The sequence below is a fragment of the Saimiri boliviensis genome, chromosome 9, assembly GCF_048565385.1.
Source record: "Saimiri boliviensis isolate mSaiBol1 chromosome 9, mSaiBol1.pri, whole genome shotgun sequence".
NCBI classification, from domain to species: Eukaryota; Metazoa; Chordata; class Mammalia; order Primates; family Cebidae; genus Saimiri; species Saimiri boliviensis.
In genome coordinates this window covers 22,749,684-22,774,130 of record NC_133457.1, presented here as the reverse complement: position 1 = coordinate 22,774,130, position 24,447 = coordinate 22,749,684, and the positions used below count along the sequence as shown (strand labels likewise).

Genomic DNA, 24,447 nt, shown 5'->3' with positions numbered 1-24,447 from the left:
GTAGTCGATGTCTGAAACTAAAGATATACTGAGCCTTATAGATACTATGTTTTTTACCATACATACGTATCTGTGTTAAAGTTTAATTTATAAATCAGTGCAGTAAGAGATTAACAATAATAACAAAATAGAACAATTATAACAATAGCCTGTAGTAACAGTCATGTGAATGTGGTCTCTCTCTCAAAATAGCTTAACATTTTCAGACCACAGTTGACCAACAGTAACTGAAGCTAAGGAAAATGAGGCCGCAGATAAGGGAAGCCCACATTTAGAGGGCAAGGGGATGCAAAGGAGACATGGTCAGCAAAGTGAGAGGAAAATGAAAACTAACACAGTGAGGAGTCAAGAAAAGAGAGGGGAGGCTGACAGAGCCCAGTTTCTTCAAATACTGCAGGAAAGTGGAGGGGAAAACAATCAGAAGCCATGGGTTTCGACTATTAGAAAGTCATGAGTTATGCTGAGGGAATAATTTCTGTAGTTGTGTGTTAGGGGTGGAAGCTGGGTGGTTGTGGCTAAGAAGTTGGGGAACTGAGTTGAGAGTTTGTGAACAAGTTTGTTAATAAATCAGAGCATTAGGGTGGTAGCTTGGAGAGGCTGCTGATGTAGCTGATGTTTAAGATCTGGGAGAACCAAATGTCTAGGTGGACAGCAGGAAAGGAGCCAGCAAAGGGAGAAATTGATGATGGTGAATAGAAAATAAGGGCCAGGTGCTGGAAGAACTGGGTCAGGAGCGTCTGGCAGGCATTCATTCAGTCTTGGAATGAAGACATGGTGAGTAAAGTTACAAAGAAATGTTGAATAAAGAGAAAGTTGTGGTGGTGATGGGGGAAGATACAGGAGCACAAACGGCTGGGCGGCCTTGTTTTGGTCCCTAAAGCTGCTTGGTTTGAGCTGTTGCAGGTTAAAATCCTTAGGGCAGGTAGGCTGGCTGATATGGAATTAGAGGCTGCACCAGTAAGGAGAAAGTATTTCCAAGAGATTTTGTAGGGGCTTTGTTGTATTATTTAGAATAGTCAGTTCTGCTACAGAAGAACAAGAGGAAGAAGATGGATGAAACTCATAAATGTGTGTTAAGTATAAATAATGACTGTGTAGTAGCTTATAAGACACAGGTGAAATGTATGTGTTAGATTTAGATAATGAGTAAGTAGGTAGACATATAGTCGTTCCCCCTTATCCATGGTTCTGCTTTTCAAGGCTTTAATTACCTGTAGTCAATCATGGCTTGAAAATGTTAAGTGGAAAATTCCAGAAACAAACAATTCGTAAGTTTTAGATTCTGTGGCATTCTTCTGATGAATTCTCACGCCATCCTACCCAGGATGTGAATCCTCCCTTTGTCCAGCATATCCATGCTGTGGACACCCTACACCCCTGAGTCACTAAGTAGCTGGCTCAGTATCAGCTTGACAGTCTCGGTATCATAATGCTTGTATTCAAGTAACCCTTACTTTACTTAATAATGATCTCAAAGTGCAAGAGCCGTGATGCTGGCATATTGTTCTGTTGTTCTATTTTATGATTAGTTATTATTGTGAATCTTTTACTGTGCCTAATTTATAAATTAAACTTTTTAATAGGTATGTATAGGAAAAAAACATGATATATTGGATTTAGGACCATCCATGGTTTCAGGCATCCTCCGACAGTCCCGAAAAGTATCCCTGGCAGGCCAAGGGGGAGACTACTGTAGTCAGAATTGATGAGATGTGTTAAATATCAGTAACTAAGTTAGTAACAGATTTGTTAGGCCTAGATCAAATGTGTAGGTGCCAATCATAGAAAGGGACGAAATGCCTCCTAATACTCATGACACACTAAATAACCTGAGGCATATGAGGACCTCATTCATTAGATCTTAACGCTGGTTTCTCGTTGGTGACACCCATTCTGGTCCTATGTGTCCTCTGCCTAAGAACACAAGCCCGGCACGGTGGCTCATGACTGTAATCCCAGCACTTTGGGAGGCTGAGGCGGGTGGATCACGAGGTCAAGAGATCGAGACCATCCTGGTCAAGATGGTGAAACCCCGTCTCTACTAAAAATATAAAAATTAGCTGGGCGTGGTGATGCACGCCTGTAGTCCCAGCTACTCAGGAGACTGAGGCAGGAGAACTGCTTGAACCCGCAAGGCAGAGGTTGCAGTGAGCCAAGACCGTGCCATTGCACTCCAGCCTGGGCAACAAGAGCAAAACTCCATCTTAAAAAAAAAAAAAAAAAAAAAAAGAAATGTGAATGCAATCCTCAGCTTCTCATCAGCTTCTAGGCAAGCTACAGAGGAAGCCAGAGGAATTGCCTCTGTCTCTTACAAGCAAGTTGTGTGTTATTGGGAGATATCTTGTGTCTAAGTGGAATGGGAATCCTTTCTTAAACCTCAACTGTGGCTCATAACCATATCCTCAATAGGAAAGGCTGTTGTGGCAGAGAGGCTGGACATGCAAATATTGCATAACTCACATTAATTAACAGTAAAATATTGCATAACTCAAAGTCCCTCCACACTCCTGTGCCATATCCTAAGTATGTCAGCCCATCCCATCTCTTTCCCTTGCTTCTTGCTTTGCATTTTAAATAGAGGTAATGAACTGTGTGATCTGAACATCTTAATTTGGCCTGTGACTTCTGGGATAGAATGTCTGGTAGTGTACTTGCAGCTACTATTGCATCAAGGTCATTTCCCGTACTACAGATGTGAAACAGAGGCCCAGAAAAGGACAGTTGGTGTCAGGATACTTCTCCACTTCTAGCAATACTCTGAGGCCCGAAAATAGAAAGTGAGGGAAGAATAAAAATGAGGTAAGTTATAATTTTTTATAATATAAAATCCTTAAAATTATAAATAAGAAATTTACCTGAGAGTCTTATAGCCTATGTAAATTAATTTACTCAGAAGTTTGGACTATTCTGACCCTGGTTATATTCATGTTTATTATTTCACATTATATGAAAAACATAGTTTCCTGAGCAAATCATTAGTGTGAATCAGTAATTATCACTTTTTCTTCTATTTTCTTAAATACTAGAATTTGCTTTTAAAATGAAAATCAATATGAAAACCAATGTGCAAAACAATCAAATGTTTTTGGCAGGATAAAATTATTCTGAGTTCAAATCTATATTTGTGTCTCTCAATGAGAACATGATGCTGTTTTGTGATACAAAAACAATAGAAAGCAGAATTTATAGATAATCAGTTACAATCTTATTCCAGATGTAGCTTTACGTTTAGTTCTATATAAAGCCGCATCTGGAATAAGATTTTGTTTGGCTGTGTCATATCAAAAGAATCCTGTTTGACACAAATAAGTAGTTGTAAATGGTAATGGTTCTTTCTAATGGATTATGCTGCAATCTCTGAATATTATTCATTAAACATATCCAAAAGCTTAAAAGCAAAGTAGCAGGAAATTTATTCAAAGTTGACTTGCTAACAATATATAGCAATTGCTCAAGTTTCTGATTATAAACAAGATAAGACAGGGTACCCAAACTTACAATAGGCCATTAATCTATAACAGGACCTTCTCATTTGATATATTGGGTATTTGCTTGTTATTTCACAACTATTAGACTTGATGAGAGACTGTGCCAAACAGATGTGCCTGACCCTAACCTGGCACAGAACCGAGCTTGGTCTCTGGACAACTTGCGTAATTTTATTGCTTAGGCATGCACAGGCATGAATTTTTAAGAAAGACCATGAGCTGTACAAGCTACCACCTCCACGGTCAATGACACATATTTATAAGTTCACTGATTTTGAGGACTGTGAAAGACTACTTCTCCTGGCAAAATAAATTCAATATGCTGATGTTGAAAAAGGGGGTTGGGAGAAATATTTTGCACAGATCATGAAGGAATTAAATGTCAACAGTTTGGGTTGAAAAGTTATATTCTTCTTACCACAGCTTTACAGTACTTTTCTCCAAAGTTCCATAGACCATCTCATTTGTCGTTGTATTCTGAATTATGTTCACATTTCAGAACTCTTTAATATACAGTTTGATTTTTTTTTCTGGGATTGGGGATGAGGTGTTTAGCTGCTCATATAATAGGTACAAATTAGTCTCTAAAAATACCTCCAGCAACCCTGGGTTTCTACAGACACAGTTTGAAACATAATGCATTAGGCAGTGCTATAGCAGGCAGCCTCCCTTTGCCTCTAGAATAATGCGATGGTTTTATATTTCAATAGAATCTACCAGAATATTCGTTAATTAGATACAATCCTATTCTCTTCCCCGTAGTATTTTCTGCCCAACACGGACTGAAATTCACATGCTGTAGAAAAACAGCAACTGACGCATAGGTAAATTTGGGTGAAGTCTACATGGTTTCTGTCCCAAATTCATGTCAACGTTCAAGGACCAACTCTTTTAGTCTCTGTTTTCCAGCATTTGGAGTCAGAGAAAGCAGTGGCAGAAAAAGTGAAAAGTAATATAAATTTGCCAGGGCTAAGGCAAGCCTTTCCAAATAAAAATAAGTTGGGTTGTCAAGAAGCGCTAAACCCAAACTAACACAAAGTTTGTGTGCATGCGTGCATGCGTGTATGTTTTCCCCTTTATCCTTCCAGATTTCTTAGTGGCACAGATAGCCTTGCCCACCAATATACATGCATTTTGCTAAAGCAATACATGTAATCTCTGACAGTAAAAAAGATTTTCAATGCTCCAAGGCGACACTTGTTGATTAAAACCAGGTTAATAGAGTATTGAGGAAGGGAACTGTCCCTGATGTTGAAGAAAGGTGCCCTCTAGTGGACTATTGTGTTTTTTAATCTGTTCAAAATAGGAATAGGATTATGAAACAAAAACAATGTTAAAGGTGCGATACATTGTCTTATGAACATTTCAATACTACCTTTAATAACTGTAACATGGACATATAAGCCTTAAGCTACATTAGTAAAAACTATATACATAAATGTTACACTAATGCTAATTCATCCAAAGTTACACTCTAGGCCATCTTTGATGGCTCTGGAGTTGATAAAACTTTGCATCAAATCAAAGACCTGGTTCTGGGCTTTACTGCACTTCTTATTAGGTGTGTTTCCTTGGGCTACTGCTTCATAGCTGTCAGCCTCTATTTCCTAACCTACAATATAAATTGAGTTATAAACTGCCCCAGTCCCCCCACTTTCAGGCTGTCAGATGGCTGTCTTTTTACATCAATTTCATTTTATATCATGAGTTTTCCACATAAGCAAGACAAAATAATAGCACAGTAATATATCATATATGGCATTGGGTGAATCAACAAAAAAATTAGATTTCAACTGAAGGTCTTATAGAAATTTAATGACAGTAAAGGTGATTTTTTTTCTTTTTATATTGATCATGGACATTTCAGAAACTAAACACGCTAGATCACTAGTTCATTATGAAAATTGAATTTACTATGAAAATCAGTTACTATTTTCAAAAAAATTATTTCCAGAGTTACTATTTAAAACAATTATTTCATTGGATAAAGTAAAACAGTAACAAAGAGAAACAATTTACATAGCATATCTTTTCTGAAAATGTGTTTTCCTAGTATATCACTGAACACAGGAGAGAAACATAAAATTTATGAATAAACTGTTAATGTCATCTCTAAAGGAGCTATTAAATTTGTTAATGGTCCCTAAATCTTCTTTCCTTTTTAAATACAGAGGTAGTGTTGAAATGCTATTGCTATTAGTTATAATGGAATTTCGTACATAAGTGTTTCCTTAGGTCTGTTCTCTGACCAGTTTTTCTAGGGTCAGTTAAGCAGCAACATGGACTGTTTTTACATCCTTTCTCATTCTCCTCCTCTCAGAAGAGATATTAAAATGATTTTAGTCATTTGAATAGTAGAACAAACACTGTTCTAAAAAGTTTTCTGAAATATAATAAAAGTGCCAGGAAAACATTTTAATGAGCTACTTAATTTGCTTTATCTTAAAGCTATTAGGAAAGTTTCTCATCTTTTAGAAGCAAATTATTTCAGAATTATAAAGGTACTAATTAGGAAATTATGCTACTCCCAACACATGACAACAGGTAAACTCATTCTCAATGAGAAGGGTTAAAATCAGTCACAGATGATGCCTATGCAGTAAAATTAATCTGCACATCAAACCCAACTCTTCTCAAACCCCCTAATTTAAACCAGTTTTCCTTCATGAATAGCTAAGAGAGCGTCTTTGAGACACATAAGCTGGGTCTACAAAATGTTCACTTGCTGAAAGTTCTGGGGCTTTTGTATTATTTACTAAGAATGTCAAGACAAAAATGAGCAATCCTTTCGAGTTTCAGCATCTTATAGCTAAACCTACCTATATCATTCCAGCATCTCTCTTCTCCCCTTACCTGAGACGATACTAAGAGACTTTAGGGTTGGTTTGTTTTCACTCTTGACATTCAATTGACGGGAAATGAACACACCCACCATGCCCAAACACCCACACTTGCTGTCTTCCTCCCATGGCCTCCGATTTCCAGCATAAGACCAGCTGAAGTAACACACATTTGCAGGGCAGGCACCAGTGGAAACCTGTACCGATGGTTTAAGCTACTTGTGCTTTGTTTCGAGGTTTTTAAAATCAAACTTGTTTTCCAAAGGACAGAGGGGATTTCTTCAGCAGAGCTGTCACTACAACTGAAGCCATCAGAACTCTGACCCTAATTTCAGATGTCACAAATTTAGCCCCACTCACTCACCCAGCTGCCCCTGATTTGATCATTTTGATGGTTTCATGCTCCTTGATTTCGTTCCCAAAGTGCTACAAAAAATTAAGAGCTTGCCCTTAATTAAACCTTACCCTTTGTGAATTAAAAATACTTGTAAAAACATAATCAGATTTTGTCACATCTTGGTTTAAAACTCCTCGGTTTTCCACGCATTTAGGATAAGATCCTGCATCCCTAATACTGTTATCCAGCATTATGTTATTGGTCCTGATCTACCCTCCCAACTTCTCTGCACCTGTCAGAATCTGGCTCACTAAGCTCTAGACACACTGGTGGCCTTTGAGTTTTCTGGAAAAGCCAAGCTCATTCGTGCACCTGGCTCAGGGGCCTCACACAATCTGTTTCTCAACCTGTACACCCTCCCCCTGCACCTGAGTCGCCTCTCTTGCTTAAAGTTGGAGGCCTTTCCTTAGCCCCCTCTTTAAATAAGGTCCTGCTTTAAATTCACTTCGTATACCGGTTTTTTTTTTCCCACTAATTTGTGGCATTTGTAACGTGGATTTGCCCCACTAGATTGTATGCTCCATGAGAAAGCAAGGGCCTTATGTATTGAGTTAACCATTGCACAGCTACCACCTGGCAGTGTTAGGCATATAGTAGGTGTCCAAAAAAATGTTTGAATAAATGAAATTCTCGAGAAGTTCTGTCACTTTAGGGCCTTGGGATCGAGGGCAGGAGTGTGCCTGTAACCAGCTGTCATTAATTCTATTGACTACCTGTGGGAAAGCTGGTCGAGTGGCCACTTGCTCACCTCACGACAATGAATGAAGCTGCCCTGGACGCTAAGTGACTGCTGGCTTGTGAGCTAAGCCTGGCGAGGCCTTTGGGCTGTACTTCTCTCCTCACTGTGAGCTGTGGCTTGAGCAGGCTCAAAGGGGCCTGTTCACTCTGCAGATGTGCCTCAGGTATAGGGCTGACTGTGCCAGCTGAACCTGAGGGTCAAATAATAATTTATAGCTTCCCAGGTAAGGTACACACTTACTCAACTGCAGTAACTAGATGCCCCCAATTTAATACAAATTAGCTAAGAAGAAAAAAAAAAGCCTAGATTTTTTCTATTCTCAATTTGCCACCTTTGTGATAAATTTTTAGTTCCAGAGGATAGCCCAGCAAAACAAGCAAATAACTTGATATTGCCAACCTGTACACTTTGAAAAAGCCTATTGATAAGTGTAAAAAGGTAGGATTCTTATATCTAAAGAATAAAGTATCTTAATTAGTTTTAAAATCAAAGAATAGAAGGCAAAATGACCAGCAGGAAGATAAACTGGGTTTTTGAAAGACATGCTTTTTTTTTTTTTTTTTGACTCAGTCTTGCTCTGTCACCCAGGCTAGAGTGCAGTGGAGTGATCTTGGCTCACTGCAACCTCCACCCTCCGGGTTCAAGCAATTCTCCTGTCTCAGCCTCCCAAGTGGTTGGGATTTCAGGCACCCGCCGCTGCACCCAGCTAATTTTTATATTTTTAGTAGAGATGGGTTTTCACCATCTTGGCCAGGCTGGTCTCGAACTGCTGACCTTGTGATCCACCTGCCTTGGCCTCCCAAAGTGCTGGAATTACAGGCGTGAGCCACTGTGCCTGGCTAAAAGACACACTTTTAAATGTGCCTGCTTACTCTGGGGGTTTAGGTGAGAGAAAAAAGTTAATAAAAAAGAAAAGAAAAAAAATAGCATGTTTGTTTTCTTAGAGGAAAACAAACAAATAAAAATGACAGTTAAAACCAAGAAACAACCTACAATTTGGGACATGGCTTTTCAAAAAGTATTCTAATGTTTGAAGAAGAAATGGTGGCTGTGATGTGTCTCTCTCTAATCTAAATGCTGTCTCTCTAGGAAATATTTGCTACGTTTTATATTACTGCATCATTACTGTGATTCCCACATTAAAGAATTACTAAAGTTTCAGTACTCCAGGCACTTGCTTGCCTGTCTAGATGATAAATTAATTCTGAATCTGGGTCAAGAGTACATAGAGTACAGGTCTGGCCCTGCTGAACCTAGAAAGCCCGTGTGGACCCTTCATTTAGCATTAGTCGCCATAATCTAAGTTTGATGGCTATATCTGTATAGGGAGTTTGTTCTTCTCCAGCTGGTGAGTGGAATGAGGCCAGTATGCCCTCTGTCCAGATAAATGACAAATGACGATCCAGTCTGGTATGCACGCCTGCCCTGTCCATGTTCTTTCTTTCCTCATCTCAAGGCTACAGCTCTTGGACGTACACGCTGGAGGAAACAGATGCCTCCTGTAAAATTAACAACAGTGCTTCTACACCCAGGCGAGAAATGCTCTAAAGAAAGAATTCAGTGCTTTGTTTGGCATGAATGATAATAATAATAATTCAGTCAAGCTTCACTTGAAGTTAAGAATAACTTTCAGATTTTCAACTTATTAATACATGGGGATAATGCCAATAAAGAATCTTTCTGAAAGTGATACTGTTTCTTCATGCTGAAAACATAGGATTAAAAATCAGGAGTTCATAGGGATTTAGATGCATTCAATTATTTTATTGTTTACAAAGGACTTGGTTAAGGTGTTTTCCATTACTTTCAAAATACCCTTCCTCCTGAAATGTTGACACATGAATGGGATGATAAATCAAATTACCTGACGGCCCTGTGGTCATGTTTACCGGTTACTTAGTTTTTAGGGGTTAGAATGGGCACTTCGTTCACAATGTAAATGGGGAACCACTGTTCAAATAGTAAGAATTTAAGGGTGGCAGCAGCAGAACATTAAACCGAGAGCAGGGTCTTTCAAAGCCTACAGAGGTCACATACCCATGAAGCTTGTCAAAGGTGGGCAGATGGAAGTAGAGACAAACCAGACATACAGTCATTTATGTTGAGAATTACACAGGTTCTCAGTCTAGGAAGGAAAAAGCATCTTTGTCTTTTGGCATGCAGATACCAATGGAAAGACAACTTCCCTTCATAGGAGGGGAAATTCAAGAGGGAGACGACGAAACTGACCTCTACGAAGCACAGTTGCTGGGCCCCACACTGGCCCTGACATTGTCATCATTTGTCCTTGCCTCAACACTCAGCTCTACCATAGGATTAACTCCACACTATAGGAGAGGAAGCTAACTGAGGCCATTGATGAGTTTAAGACAAATTGCTTCAAGTTTAGAAAGAGCAGGTTAAGACATTCAGGCACTATAGGACACTTGGGGGGTATTCCATAATTTTTGAGGAGGTTTCCTTCATGACCCTCACCCTCTTCATAAGATCACCCACCCCCAATTGCCATCAGTCTGAAGAGCCCAGAGATCTTGCTCTGAGTGAGAACTCTTCTCTTGCTGCCCACTAACAGGTAGGCACCAGCAGCGTCACCTCTACTATCTGTCTTAGAGACCATCAACTTCAACCCAAGGTGCTTCTTATTCCAATTTATATTCCTCAGCTCCAGGTCACCCCTCATTTACCTCCTCATTCACTCTCCTTCCCATATGGCCCTGTCCAACCCTCTATGGCCTTCTCCTCTTCCTCCCCAAATCCTAAGTCCTTTCATTGGGCCCTCTCCCCTGAGCATTCCTTTCACTGTCTTGCTCTAGCAGAGCCTGAAGGCACTGTCTTCTCCTATGGCTCTCAAGAGGTGGCTGCTTTCTCTTCCACCTCCTTCTTGCCAAAGCGCCTATTGGACGAGTGGGTATCTTCTTGATACTCTCTTGCTTGCAAACAATTACACCTGCTCCCATGGCCATATCCTACCTTGCCATTACCAACAACTTCAAGCCCTCCATAATTTCATCCTCAAGCCTCCCGTTCTCCAACAATCTTGCATTGCCATTCCAGCTCATTCTTTCTAACTACTTGATCTAATAATTCTTCAATTGCACTAAGCCTTACACTCCATATACTGTCCACTTTTCGCCATTCCATGCTCTCAGGGTATCCTCCCTTCTCTCTCTTTGTGTGTCTTACATTCCCTGACCTATTACTGCAACCCCCAACTCAATCACTTCTCACTTGCCCCCTCACTTCATATTCAATTGGTTAAATCCCAGCTGTGGATAAATTCATCTGTTTGCTACTAGTCTGTACCTGCTCTCAGCTGACATATGTGGCTGGGGAAAAATACACAGTGTCTCCTCTTACCTGCCATTTCAGTTACCCACAGTCAACAAGGTTCCAAAAATATAAAATGGAAAATTCCAGAAATAAACAATTTATAAAATTTAAACTGAGAGCCATTCTGAATAGCAAGATGAAATCTCACACCATCCTGCTCTGTTCCATTCAGGACTGAATCATCTCTTTGTTCAGTGCATCCACACTGTCTACAGTCCCTGCCTGTAAGGCACTTAGTAGCTGGCTTGCTGATCAGATGAACTGTCGCAGTATCACAGTGCTGTGTCCAAGTGACCCTTATTTTACCTACTAATGGTCCCGAATGAAAGAGTAGCGATGCTGGTAATTCCCATATGCCAAAGAGAAGCAGTAAAGTGCTTCCTTTAAGTGAAAAGGCAAAAGTTCTTGACTTAATAAGGAAAGAAAAAAAAATGAATGCTGAGGTTGCTAAGATCTACAACAAAGGCAAATCTTTTATCTGTGAAATTGTGAAAAAGGAGAAAGAAATTTGTGCTAGTTTCACTGTCATGCCTCATACTGCAGAAGTTACGGCACAGTGCACAGTTCTTAGTTAAGATGGAAAGACATTAGATGTATGGGTTGAAGACATGAAGAGAAACACGTTCCAGTTGATGGCAGTTGGGTTCAGTACTGTCCATGGTTTCAGGCATCCACTGGGGGTCGTGGAATGTGCCCTTGGTGGTTAAGGAGGGATGGCTAACTACACATGGCTAAGGTGGTTAAGTACGACTACACTGACTGATCTCATTTAAATTCATGGCCACTAACCTCAAGTGTGCTCTCGACACTGCCTGGCCTCTCTACATTTTCCCAGTCTGTTTACTCCCAGACTCTCCTAGACAACCACGAAACTCCTTAAAAGACTTGTCCAGACTTGCTGTCTACAATTTCTCTCTCCCTTTTATTCTCCTTTGAACACCTCCCAATCAGGCTTTTGTCTTCAACATGCTACACCATCCTAAATCTTCCTCATACTAGATCTATGAGCAATGTTCAACATTGCTGGCTTCTAAGACAACATTCTCCTCTGTTTTTTTTCCTGCATTAAAGGACTCTCCTCTGCTCACCCTCCATTTCTTCCACTTTCACCCACTGGAGCTGTAGTCACTAACTACACATGGCTATTTAAACTGAATAAAATTAAAAATTCAGTTTCCCAGTTGCACTAGCCACGTTTTAAGTGCTCAACAGCCGCATGCGTCTAGTGGCTGGCGTATGGGACTGTGATGAGAGAGAACATTTCCATCTTGGAAGAAAGTTCTGTTGTACAACATTATACTGCAATATCCAAGGCTCAGTCCTTGGGGGTCTTCTCCATCTAAACTCACTGTCTGGGCAATGTCATCCATTCCCTTGGCGGGTCACTTGTACCTCTAACCTGGACCTTCCTCTGAACTCCAGACTCCTTTATCCAACTACCTATTCCTCATTTCCACTTGCATATTTACTAGGTATCTTAAAGGTATCATGCCTAAAAAATAAACTCCTGATCGATCCCAACCCTGCCCTCCTATCACTCTTGCACCCACAGTCTTCTTTTCGTACTTTTTTTCAGGTTTCAGTTACTTTACTTCCCACTACTATAAACTAAATTCATTTCATTTCAGACAGACTGAAAGTTAAATATTTAAAAATATTCTATATCCTATTGATAAACTCATTTGAAAATTTATATATATATATTTTTTTTCTTTAAGGATTTGTGTGCAATCATAATTTGTGGAAATTTTAATCATTTCATCTCACAGGAAGAAATTATAATTTCAAGTATTTAGGCTTGGTGTCTGATTTATCCTTAGGTTGAATAAGTTCCTAATACTTAGTTTGATTTGTAGGGTTGTGGGGGTTGGTGTGGGTTGTAAAAACACCTGTATTCTAGAATTGGTTCTGCTCCTTTACCCCCAAAATCACTTTAAATTACAGAATTAACCTTAGGATTGCCCTTTTGGGGCCACAGAAGTCTTTTTTTCAGAATGTTCACCAGGAGTTTGGTCAGAGGGGTGGAAAGAGCCAGCAACAGAGTTCTCCTGGTTATCTGGTGTGTGAGCCTGGTAACCTTGTACAAATTTCATTCAAGTCTATGTGATCCCCTACAAAACTGCCAGAAATATCTGGCCAATCCCAGCCAAGATCAACTGGCTCTGGGAGACATGGCTCCCAGGACCTGGCTACCTGAGCCATCTGCCCTGTGTCTGGGCAGATCATGCAGGAGTGGGCTAGGTGCTAACCCTCATTCTCTGAGGGCCAGGCCTCACCTAAGAGTGACAGGAAGACGAAAGCACCTGCAGAAGAATCTGTGGAAGGGCCCAGGCATCACCAGCTCAGCCACCTGGTGGCTTCCCTTATGCTACTGGCCTACAGTACAAAGAATGGAAGTCAGATCCTAGACATACTGCCTGGTCTACAGTCAGGGCTTAATCAAGAGGACAAACTATTATTTAATCTCTACACTTTCCAGTCCCCATAAATTCCTTTGAAAGATAAAGATTTCTCTGCTATGCAAACATTCCTATGAAGTAGTTTAGGGATGGGGAAATGTTTTTTTAACTGGAGCCACTGGTGACCAGAACATGCAAGTGACAGTCAGATAAAGAGCAATGCCATTTACTTTTAGTGGTGATGCTGGGTTTTTTCTGTCTGTTTTTGTTTTGTTTACTTCAGAAGATTTTTATATATATGGGTTGGGGAAGGTAGGTGGTTTTAAAATATGTCCATAAATTCTTTGATAATCTTGCCTTGAAAAGGAGAGCTTGATTCTCTTCCGCTTAAGTGTGGGTTGGACATAGTGACTTTATTCTACAGAAGCAAAAAGCAGAAATGACATACCTGCTAACACAAAGACTAGGTTAAAAAAGGCACAGCAGCTTCATCTATCCATCTCTTTCTCCTCCCTCTTCCTCCCTCCCCCAACACCCCATGCTCTTTCTTTCTCTCTGATCACCAGCACTGGGGGAAGTTATCTGCCATGTCATGAAAACATACAACAGCCCATGGAGAAGACTTCGTGGTGAGGAACTGAGGCCTCCAGCCTCCAGCCATGTGAATGAGGAGGACCCTCCAGCAGCCTCAGTGCACATTCTGCCTAAAGTCTCATGAGAGATTCCATGCCACAAACACCAGCTAAACAGCTCTGGGATTCCTGACCATCAGAAATGGTGAGACAGTAAATGTTTGTTGTGTTAAACTGTAGTAAACTATTATTTATGAAGCAATCTAGTCAGTAATTTGCCAAAGGGTCCCATAGGTTAATTTCAATTTAATCTAATTTGTATAAGAAGGTATTCTTTTGTCTTAGTAATCCATAAAGAAAAATATGCCAAAGTTCAGGCATTTTAAAAAGTCAGCTACAGAGGTACAAATATGGGCAAACACCCAGAGTTGCCACACAAAAGTGAGGAAACTACTTTAAACCCAGCTTAGCACTCAAAGTGGTTCTTTTTCACTGGAAACCACATACAATTCAGCATCCATGTTGCCTTATACCACACTGAAGTTATCAGAATCTGCTCAGTGCTACTCTCATTGACAATACACCTCCCTCCCGACCCCCGCCACACCCCACCCAACACCCTGACCCATTGCTGGCTTTTCTTCAGACTTCACCAGCCATACAAGGCAACCGTTCTTAGTCTGCAAAGAAAATTCTTTACTTAAGCATTGGTTATATTTCTGAGGTTGATGGGTTGCTATTAGCTTAGTTTTATTCATCATATGTATTTAATTCCTACATTTAATCCATACCTATTTATTAAGTGCTTGAGATCAATGCAGGTATGATAATAGGCACAAGGAATACAGAGATAAGACACATTCCCAGCCTCAAGTAAAAGTTAGACACATAAACAAAGAATTACACTATATATCATACTTATATTATTTATTTACAGCACAATATATATAATTGGTTAGGGCTCTAATCAGGCCTGGGGGTCAGGAAAGATTTTCTGGCATGGTTGATGTCTGAGCTCTGAGTTTCAGTGATGAGTAGGAATTACCTGAGCAAGGAAGAAAAAGAATGGAGAAAAAAAAAAAAATTTAGGTCAGGCTTTACCCTAAGGAAGTCATTACAGTGTTTGAGAAGGAGACACACTTGAATAGACTTTCAGGTAGGTAGATTAGGGGAGGGGCTTAAAGAGTACAGGATCAGAGGCAGGGGCCAGGCTGGCTTTTGTCTGTAATCCCAGCACTTTGGGATGCTGAGGCAGGAGTATCACTTGAAGTCAGGAGTTTGAGACCAGCCTAGGCAATAAAGCAAGACCCCTGTCTCTACAAAAATTAATTTTTAAAAAGTCAGGTGCTATGGTGTTTGCTTGTAGTCTCAGCTACTCTGGAAGCTGAAGCAAGAGGATCCCTTGAGTCCAGGAGTTTGAGGCTGCAGTGAGCCATGATTGCACCACTGCACTTCAGCTTGGGTGACAGAGTAAGACACCATCTCAAAAATGAACAAATAAAATTTTTTTTAAAAAGACCGGAGGCAGGCTGGGCAAGGTGGCTCACACTTGTAATCCCAGCACTTTGAGAAGCCGAGGCAGGAGGATCACTTGAGGTCAGAAGTTCAAGAGCAGCCTGGCCGACATGGCGAAACTTCGTCTCTACTAAAAATGCAAAAATTAGCCAGGCATGGTAGCATAACCCTGTAATCCCAGTGACTCAGGAGGCTGAAAAAGGAGAATCCCTTGAATCTGGGAGGCAGTGATTGCAGTGAGCTGAGATCGCACCACTGCACTCCAGCCTAGGCAACAGAGCGAGACACTGTCTTAAATAAACAAATAAATAAATAAAAAGGACCAGAGGCAGAGGGACTACATGGAGGTTGAGGTGAGAGTTAATAGCATTTGCAGAATGCAGATGGTATCTGGGATGGAAAGAAGAGTAATTTGAGACACATTTGGAAAGTAAAATTGGCATAACTTGGTGACTGATGGGTTACGTAAAATGAAGACCAGGGAGGAACCATGGGTGTGTTCCTGGAGGCCACCACCATCATCTGAGGTGGAGAGAACTGGCATAGAAGGATTAGAGGAGATGATTATGAGTTACTTTTGAACACACTGCACTTGAGAGTGTTTAAATAATTTATTCTCCTACTGTCTTCAAAAGGTAAAGGAGTATATACAGTAAACATAACTGTGGTCTAAAATGAAGGTGGAGAATGCTGTTGTTAATGGGCAACATGACTAATACATTATAGCACTCCTGTTCACACAGCCCAGACACACCTTCTGTATGCTTTCAACGTGTTTCATCCCCACAGCTCTACGTTTCAACACATGACGGCTACTACTATTCCAATGGAGAGTGTACGCCTTGGAAAGTCATGTTTCTCCTGGTCTAAAAGCTTGAGAGAATAACATTCTTTAAAACATACATGTCTTGCATGATTGTATATCTAGAAGATCCCATCATCTCAGCCCAAAATCTCCTGAAACTGATAAACAACTTCAGCAAAGTCTCAGGATACAAAATCAACGTGCAAAAATCACAAGCATTCCTATACACCAGTAATAAACTTAAAGAGAGCCAAATCAAGAACGAACTGCCATTCACAATTGCTACAAAGAGAATAAAATACCTAGGAATACAACTAACAAGGAACGTAAAGGACCTCTTCAAGGAGAACTACAAGCCATTGCTCAACGAAATAAGAGAGGACACAAACAGATGGAGAAACATTCCATGTTCATGGTTAGGAAGAATCAACATCGTGAAAATGGCCATACTACCGAAAGTAATTTACAGATTCAACGCTATTCCCATCAAGTTACCAATGACCTTCTTCACAGAACTGGAAAAAAACACCTTAAACTTCATATGGAACCAAAAGAGAGCCTGCATAGCCAAGTCAATTCTAAGCAAAAAGAACAAAGCAGGAGGCATCACACTACCGGACTTCAAACTATACTACAAGGCTACAGTAATCAAAACAGCATAGTACTGGTACCAAAACAGAGATATAGACCAATGGAACAGAACAGAGGCCTCAGAGGAAATACAACATACCCACAACCATCTGATCTTCGACAAACCTGACAAAAACAAGCAATGGGGAAAGGATTCCCTGTTTAATAAATGGTGTTGGGAAAACTGGCTAGCCATGTGCAGAAAGCAGAAACAGGACCCCTTCCTGACACCTTACACCAAAATTAACTCCAGATGGGGTTAAAGACTTAAACATCAGACCTAACACCATAAAAACCCTAGAAGAAAATCTAGGCAAAACCATTCAGGACATAGGCGTAGGCAAGGACTTCATGACCAAACCGCCAAAAGCAATGGCAACAAAAGCCAAAATAGACAAATGGGACCTAATCAAACTCCACAGCTTCTGCACGGCAAAAGAAACAGTCAGTAGAGTGAATCGGCAACCAACAGAATGGGAAAAATTTTTTGCAGTCTACCCATCTGACAAGGGGCTGATATCCAGAATCTACAATGAACTAAAACAGATCTACAAGAAAAAAACAAACAAGCCCATTCAAAAATGGGTGAAAGAATGAACAGATACTTTACAAAAGAAGACATACAGGAGGCCAACAAACATATGAAAAAATGCTCATCATCACTGGTCATTAGAGAAATGCAAATCAAAACCACATTGAGATACCATCTCACACCAGTTAGAATGGCAATCATTAAAAAATCTGGAAACAACAGATGCTGGAGAGGATGTGGAGAAATAGGAACACTTTTAGACTGTTGGTGGGAATGTAAATTAATTCAACCATTGTGGAAGACAGTGTGGTGATTCCTCAAGGACCTAAAAATAGAAATTCCATTTGACCCGGCAATCCCATTACTGGGTATATATCCAAAGGATTATAAATCATTCTACTATAAGGACACATGCACACGAATGTTCATAGCAGCACTGTTTACAATAGCAAAGACCTGGAACCAACCCAAATGCCCAACGATGATAGACTGGATAGGGAAAATGTGGTACATATACACCATGGAATATTACGCAGCCATCAAAAATGATGAGTTCACGTCCTTTGTAGGGACATGGATGAACCTGGAAACTATCATTCTCAGCAAACTGACACAAGAGCAGAAAATCAAACACCACATATTCTCACTCATAGGCGGGTGTTGAACAATGAGAACACATGGACACAGGGAGGGGAGCACTACACACTGGGGTCCATTGGGGGAAAATGGGGGAGGGACGGGGGGGTGGGGAGGTGGGAAGAGATAGCATGGGGAGAAATGACAGATACAGGCAAGGGGACGGAAGGCAGAAAACCACACTGCCATGTGTGTACCTATGCAACAATCTTGCATGTTCTTCACATGTACCCCAAAACCTAAAATGCAATAAAAACACACACACACACACACACACACACACACACACACACACACACACACAAAACCATACATGTCTTGAACACAGATTTGGAGGTATCCTTGAAGTAAATTATACCTCACCAAATGTAAATAACCAAAACCACATCAATCATGACTGCCAGCATCACTGGGAGCTCTGCATATTTCTGAGACTCCTAATTTAGTTTAAGGTTAAGGCAGTGCAGACCATGGTAATCGGTAGAGTCTAATTTGACATTTATTAACTGCCCATTATGGGATGGGACAAGGCTTCTCAATATGACTCCAGCAAGATCCAGGCATTAACACTCCATGGAGGGTGCTGGTAGCAAGAAGTCTTTCTGATGGATTGAGACGATTCGGATTACACCCCCTCCTTAAGGAACTCAGAAGGAAAAGCAACATATAAAAGACTGAGAAATCCTCAGAAATCAATTTAATTTAGTTTGGCCTAGTACCACCCAGACTTATTTGGCCATGAAATCCTCCTGTCACATGATACTCATGAAGAGCCCCTGAAATTAGAATCTTTTCAATCCTCAAAGCACACCCATTTTTCAAATGAGAAATACAAGTTCTAGAATCCCAAAGCCACAACATTGGTAAGGGAGACCTAAAATCAAATCTCCCAGTTCCAGCTTCAGGGCCCAATTCATAGGATGGCAGCTGAAGAGGACAGTAAGTAGCGAAGATCAGAGCTGATACCTGGGCTACACACCCACTTTACAAAGGAAACATCGGGGTCCCGGCAGTATCCCTACTCGGCAAAATGTGTGTCACATGGGCCAGCTATAGCTTTCTGGGGGGTCCCCATCAGGGCTGACAGCTCATTCTATCTTTCAAAGTCCTCCACCATTGTTTCTTTCTTTTGTAGCCACTATAAAACACTACTCTGTTTACTCTCTGCTACACCCATGAGAGGAATTCTGGCCGTTGAAGCATTTCCTGTTGCCTAGAAACCTTATAGATCACTGGGTGCAGGAAGCTGACTCTCAGGTAGAGATTCACAGGCAGGAAGTTTACTCAGGGTGCTCTGGGCAACACCTGTGCAGGAATACAGGCAGGAAGACAGGGGAGAGGGAGAGGCTGAATTCTGATGAAGCTGCAAACAAAGGCCTCGTTGATCCAGGAGGATGCTCTGCAACGGGGCTAGGCCTTCCGAGTGGATCCAAGCTGGGCGAAAGAGCCAGACCTTCACGTCCCTGCATTAACCTGTCTTTGGAGATGGATTGCTCCTGCTCCTACCTTGGGCATCCTAGTTCTCCTCAGCCACAGGCAATCCCAAGGAGGGTCTCAGCTGAGCACTGTCAGCTGCCAACACTACCAGCAGCTGAAACGAGTCCTTCCCTCCTGGAAGCAGGTTGAGGGAGTGCTGTAGATCTGGGCTGCCTGACAGCATCTTCTGCATTGCTCAGGGCATGCTTCCTACTCAACTACTCAGGTCTAAATACTTGTCTGCTTTCTATAGATGCTGCTAAAACCTAGAGTCTGGACCTTGGTCTCCATTATATTGACCCTAGCTTTACTATGTTTCATATTAGTTTCATCTTGGTACCTATAAAGCTTTCCAAAAGTTTTATATTTCTCTTACATACTAGCAGGGTTTGAGGAAGTGATCAATAATCAATATGGATGTACAGGAAAGAGTAAGAGATTTGGAGCTCGAACTCCTAATTTTCTTTCTTCTTTTTTTTTGAGACAGGGTCTCACTCTGTTGCCCGGGCTGGAGTGCAGTGAGGTGATTGCAGCTCACTGCAGCCTCAAACTCCTGGGCTCAAGTGATCCTCCCACCTCAGCCTTCTGAATATCTGGGACCACAAGCACATACCACACCTGGCTAATTTTTTTTTTTTTTTTTTGAGACGGAGTCTTGGTCACCAGACTGGAGTGCAGTGGCACGATCTTGGCTCACTGTAACCTCCGACTCCCTGGTTCAAGCGATTCTTCTGCCTCAGCCTCCTGAGTAGATGGGATTACAGGCACATGCCACCACACCCAGCTAATTTTAGTTGTTTTTTGTTTTGTTTTGTTTTGTTTTTTTAGTAGAGGTGAGGTTTTACCATGTTGGCCAGCATGGTCTCAATCTCCTGACCTCGTAATCTACCCACCTCAGCCTTCCAAAATGCTGGAATTACAGGTGTGAACCACTGTGCCTGGCCTAAGTTTTAAACCTTTTGTAGAGATGGGGTCTCGCCAGGTTGCCCAGGCTGGTCTAAAACTCCTGGGCTCAGGAGATCCTCCTGCCTCCTGGGCTCAAGAGATCCTTCCAAAGTGCTGGGATTACAGGTGTGAGTCGCTGCACTCAGCAATCACGGAACTGCCATTTATGGATGTATACAATTACACACATCACTTAATTTCTGTGAATCACTTACAATATGGGAATTTTTAAAAAGCTCTATTTTACCCAAGCTCCAATATTACTGTGAGAACAATAAGATGGTGAATTGAAAATGCTTTGTAAAGTAAAAAAACTAGGGCCAGTGTTTCACAATAGTGAGTACAAAATAGATTGCTGCTATGGTTTGAATATGAGTCGGCTCCCTCCAAAACTCATGTTGAAGCTTGGTCCTCAATGTAATGGTGTTGAGAAGTGGTGGAACCTTTAAGAGGCATTTGGTTGAGGAATCCACCCTCAGAAAGGGGTTAATGCCATCTCTTAGTTACTGAGAGAGCAGGCTGTTATAAAGCAAGGCTGCCTCTCATGTTTTGTCCCTTTTTGTACACTCCTGCTTTCCCTTCTGGTTCTTGGCCTTTCTCTGCCATGTTGTGACACAGCACAAGGCCCTCACCAGAAGTGAGCAGATGCCAGTGCCATGCTTCTTGGACTTTCCAGCCTCCAGAACTGTTAGCCAGACAAACCTCTTTTCCTATAATGACCCAGTTTCTCAGGTATTCTGTTATGGCAACAGAAAATGAACTAAGACAATATCTATTCAAGGAAAGCAATATTGAGCCAATACATGTAAAACTAGGTGTAAATATCTTTTGCTAATAACACTTATAAAAATCCAAAAGAATTTACAAAATATAAACAAAAATAAAATACAATTAATTTCAATAAACAATACTGATTATTGTGCCAGATGATGTTCTTTTATTGGCTTATATACATATGGTACTGAGTGTACAGACGAGGTTCATTTGGACTGGATATGCATGCCACGTAATCATTCAGTTTTCTCCATTGTTTCTACTGTGAAACTGTTTATTTACAAAATGCACCATTTGGCTTTCACATAGAAATATCATTTATGTGTATTCAGTATGCCTCCACTTCTTTAAATTTTCCATTTTATTTGGTGATCAGAATAGGTATCATGATTTTAGTTTGGCAGTATGTATCAAAAAATCCATATAACAGTGACTTGAAAAATTAGGGAACAAAAGAAGTGCAAGACTTATACACTGAAAACTACAGGCTAGGCGTGGTGGCTCACACGTGTAATCCCAGGACTTTGGGAGAGTGGATCACTTGAGGCCAGTGGGTGGGTAGATCAGTTGAGGCCAGTAGTTCAAGACCAGCCTGGCTGACATGGTGAAACCCTGTCTCTTCTGAAAATAAAAAAACTAGCCAGGTGTGGTAGCACATGCCTGTAATCCTAGCTACTTGGGAGGATGAGGCATGAAAATCACCTGAGCCTGGGAGGCAGAGGTTGCAGTGAGCTGGGATCACACAAATGCAGTCCGGCCTGGGCGACAGAGTGAGACTCTGCCAAAAGAAAAAAAGAGAGAGAGAGAGAAAAAATAATCCTACGAAACATTGCTAAGAGAAATTAAAGAAGATCTAAATAAGGGAATTGGAAGACTCAGTATTATTAAAATAGCAATGCCCCTCAACGTGATCTATAGAGTCAACATAATTCCTACAGAAATCCCAGCAGGCTTTTGGGCAGGAATTGACAAGCTGATCCTAAAATGTATATGGAAATGCAAAGGACCTACAAGAGCCAAAACAATCTTAAAAAAGAACAAAGTTGGAAAACTTAGACTTCCCAATTTTAAAACTTACTATAAAGCTACATTAATGAAGACTGTGTGGTACTGGCATAAGGGTAGACATACAGATCAATGGAACAGAATTGAGAGTCTAGAAATAAAACTTTACATTTATAGTCCATTGATTTTTGACAAAGGTGCCAAGGTAATTCAATGAAGAAAGGACAGTCTTTTCAACAGATGGTGCTGGGACAACTGGATATCTGCATGCAGAAAGATGAATGTAGATACCTCACGCTATATACAAAAATGAACTCAAAATGAATCATATGCCAAGTGTAAAAGCTAAAACTATAAAACTTGTAGAAGAAAACAGAAGGTCTTTGTAACCTTATGTTAGACAAAGCATTCTTAAACATAACACCAAAAGCATAATCCATGAAAGGAAAAATTGAAAAAATAGGCTTCATCAAAATTAAAAACTTTTGTGCTGCAAGAATCATCAGTAAGAAAATGAAAAGTAAGCCACAGTCTGGGAGAAAATATAGACAAATACTATATCTGGTAAAGGATTTGTATCCAGAATATATAAAAATCACTTGTAAGTTAATAATAAGACAAGCCAATTAAAAATGGGCAACAGTTGAATAGACATTTCACCAAAGAAACATGAATGGCTAATAAGCATTTGAAAAGATGCTCAACATCATTAGTCATAGGGGAAATGAAAATTAAAACTACAATGAGATGCTATTATACTTCATGCCCAACAGAACGGATATAATAAAAAGACAAAATAATTTTTGATAAGAATATGAAAAAACTGTAAACCTCATGCATTACCAGTGGGAATATAAGATAATGTGCTTACTTTGGAAAACAGTTTGGCAGTTTCTTATAAAATGAAACATAAATTTATCATACGATCTCAGAATTCCTCTCTTGAGAATCTACCCAAGAGATGAGAAAACATACATCTATACCAAGATGTATATGTATTCATGCAACATTATTCATAACGTCTAAAAAGTGAAAACAATCCACATGTCCATCAACCGGTAAACAGACAATCTGAATATAATAGAGCCACACAACAGAATATTATTCAGCAACAAGAAGGAACTACTGATATGTGCTACAGCATGGAAGACTATAAAAACAACATGTTAAGTGAAAGAGGCCAGATGGAAAAGATTGCATTCTCTATAATCCCATTTACATGAAATGTTCAGGCCAGGCATGGTGGCTCAGGCCTGTAATTCCATGACATTGGGAGGCCGAGGCAGGTGGATCACGAGGTCAGGAGATTGAGACCATCCTGGCCAATATGGTGAAACCTTGTCTCTACTAAGAATACAAAAATTAGCTGGGCGTGGTGCCACGTGCCTGTAGTCTCAGCTACTCAGGAGCCTGAGGCAGGAGAATGGCTTGAACCTGGGAGGCAGAAGTTGCAGTGAGCTGAGATCGTGCCACTGCACTCTAGCCTGGCAACAGAGCGAGACTCCGTTTCCAAAACAAAACAAAAGAAAACAAAAAACTATGCTTACTAAAAATCACTGTACATTTATAACAGGTGAATTTGATAGTATATAAATTGTATCTTTTTTTTTTTTTTTTCTTTTTGAGACAGGCTGGAGTGCAGTGGTACGACCTCAGCTGACTGCAACCTACGCCTCCTGGGCTCAAGTGATCCTCCTGCTTCAGCCTCCCAAACAGCTGGGACTACAGAGGCATGCCACTATACCCCAGATAATTTTTGTATTTTTTTTGTAGAGACAGGGTTTTGCCACAGTGACCAGGCTGGGTCTTGAACTCCTGGGCTCAAATGATCCACCTGCCTCGGCCTCCCAAAGTGCCAGGATTACAGGCATGAGCCACTGCGCCTGGCCATAAATTATATCTTAATAAAGCTGTTTTCAAAATTAGCTTATTTTTTTCTACATAGTGAAGTATCTGCAGACAGCCACATCCTGGGCTGGAATAATGAGGATTTTTTTGGTTGTCATTAGAGACCGAGACTCCTTATATCTTTGCCTCCACCACCGCTAAGATATGGTCTTGCCCTCAGTCATATCTCAACTTCCTTCCTGGCTACACTAGGAGAAAGAGTGGAGAGTGAGAAAGACATTGACCATTGCTTCCTGACCTTTTGTCTGAGATCAAATGTAGCATCTGCTCTTATCAGTTTAATATCTGATATGTCCTCTATCTTAAGAGTCAGGATCTTTTAAGGATCTTTCTGGGAAGCCTCATCCAGTAGCTCAGATATCATGAGCTAAAACTTTGCCACATGAATATTCGTAAGTGCAAGGGAATTTGAGAAGTGTAAGACTATTGCTGATTCCAGTCAAATGAGGTTTCTGT

The 24,447-nt window shown here is 40.7% G+C and overlaps 1 protein-coding gene and 1 pseudogene across 20 annotated transcripts in view; one reads left to right on the top strand and one right to left on the bottom strand.

Annotated features, from left to right (window-relative positions):
• The window catches only part of SCHIP1 (schwannomin interacting protein 1), a 767,830-nt gene that overhangs the window by 64,485 nt on the left and 678,898 nt on the right, over window positions 1-24,447 (bottom strand). The gene's annotated exons all lie outside the window — the stretch shown is intronic.
• LOC120368390 (U2 spliceosomal RNA) lies at window positions 24,217-24,368 on the top strand (annotated as a pseudogene).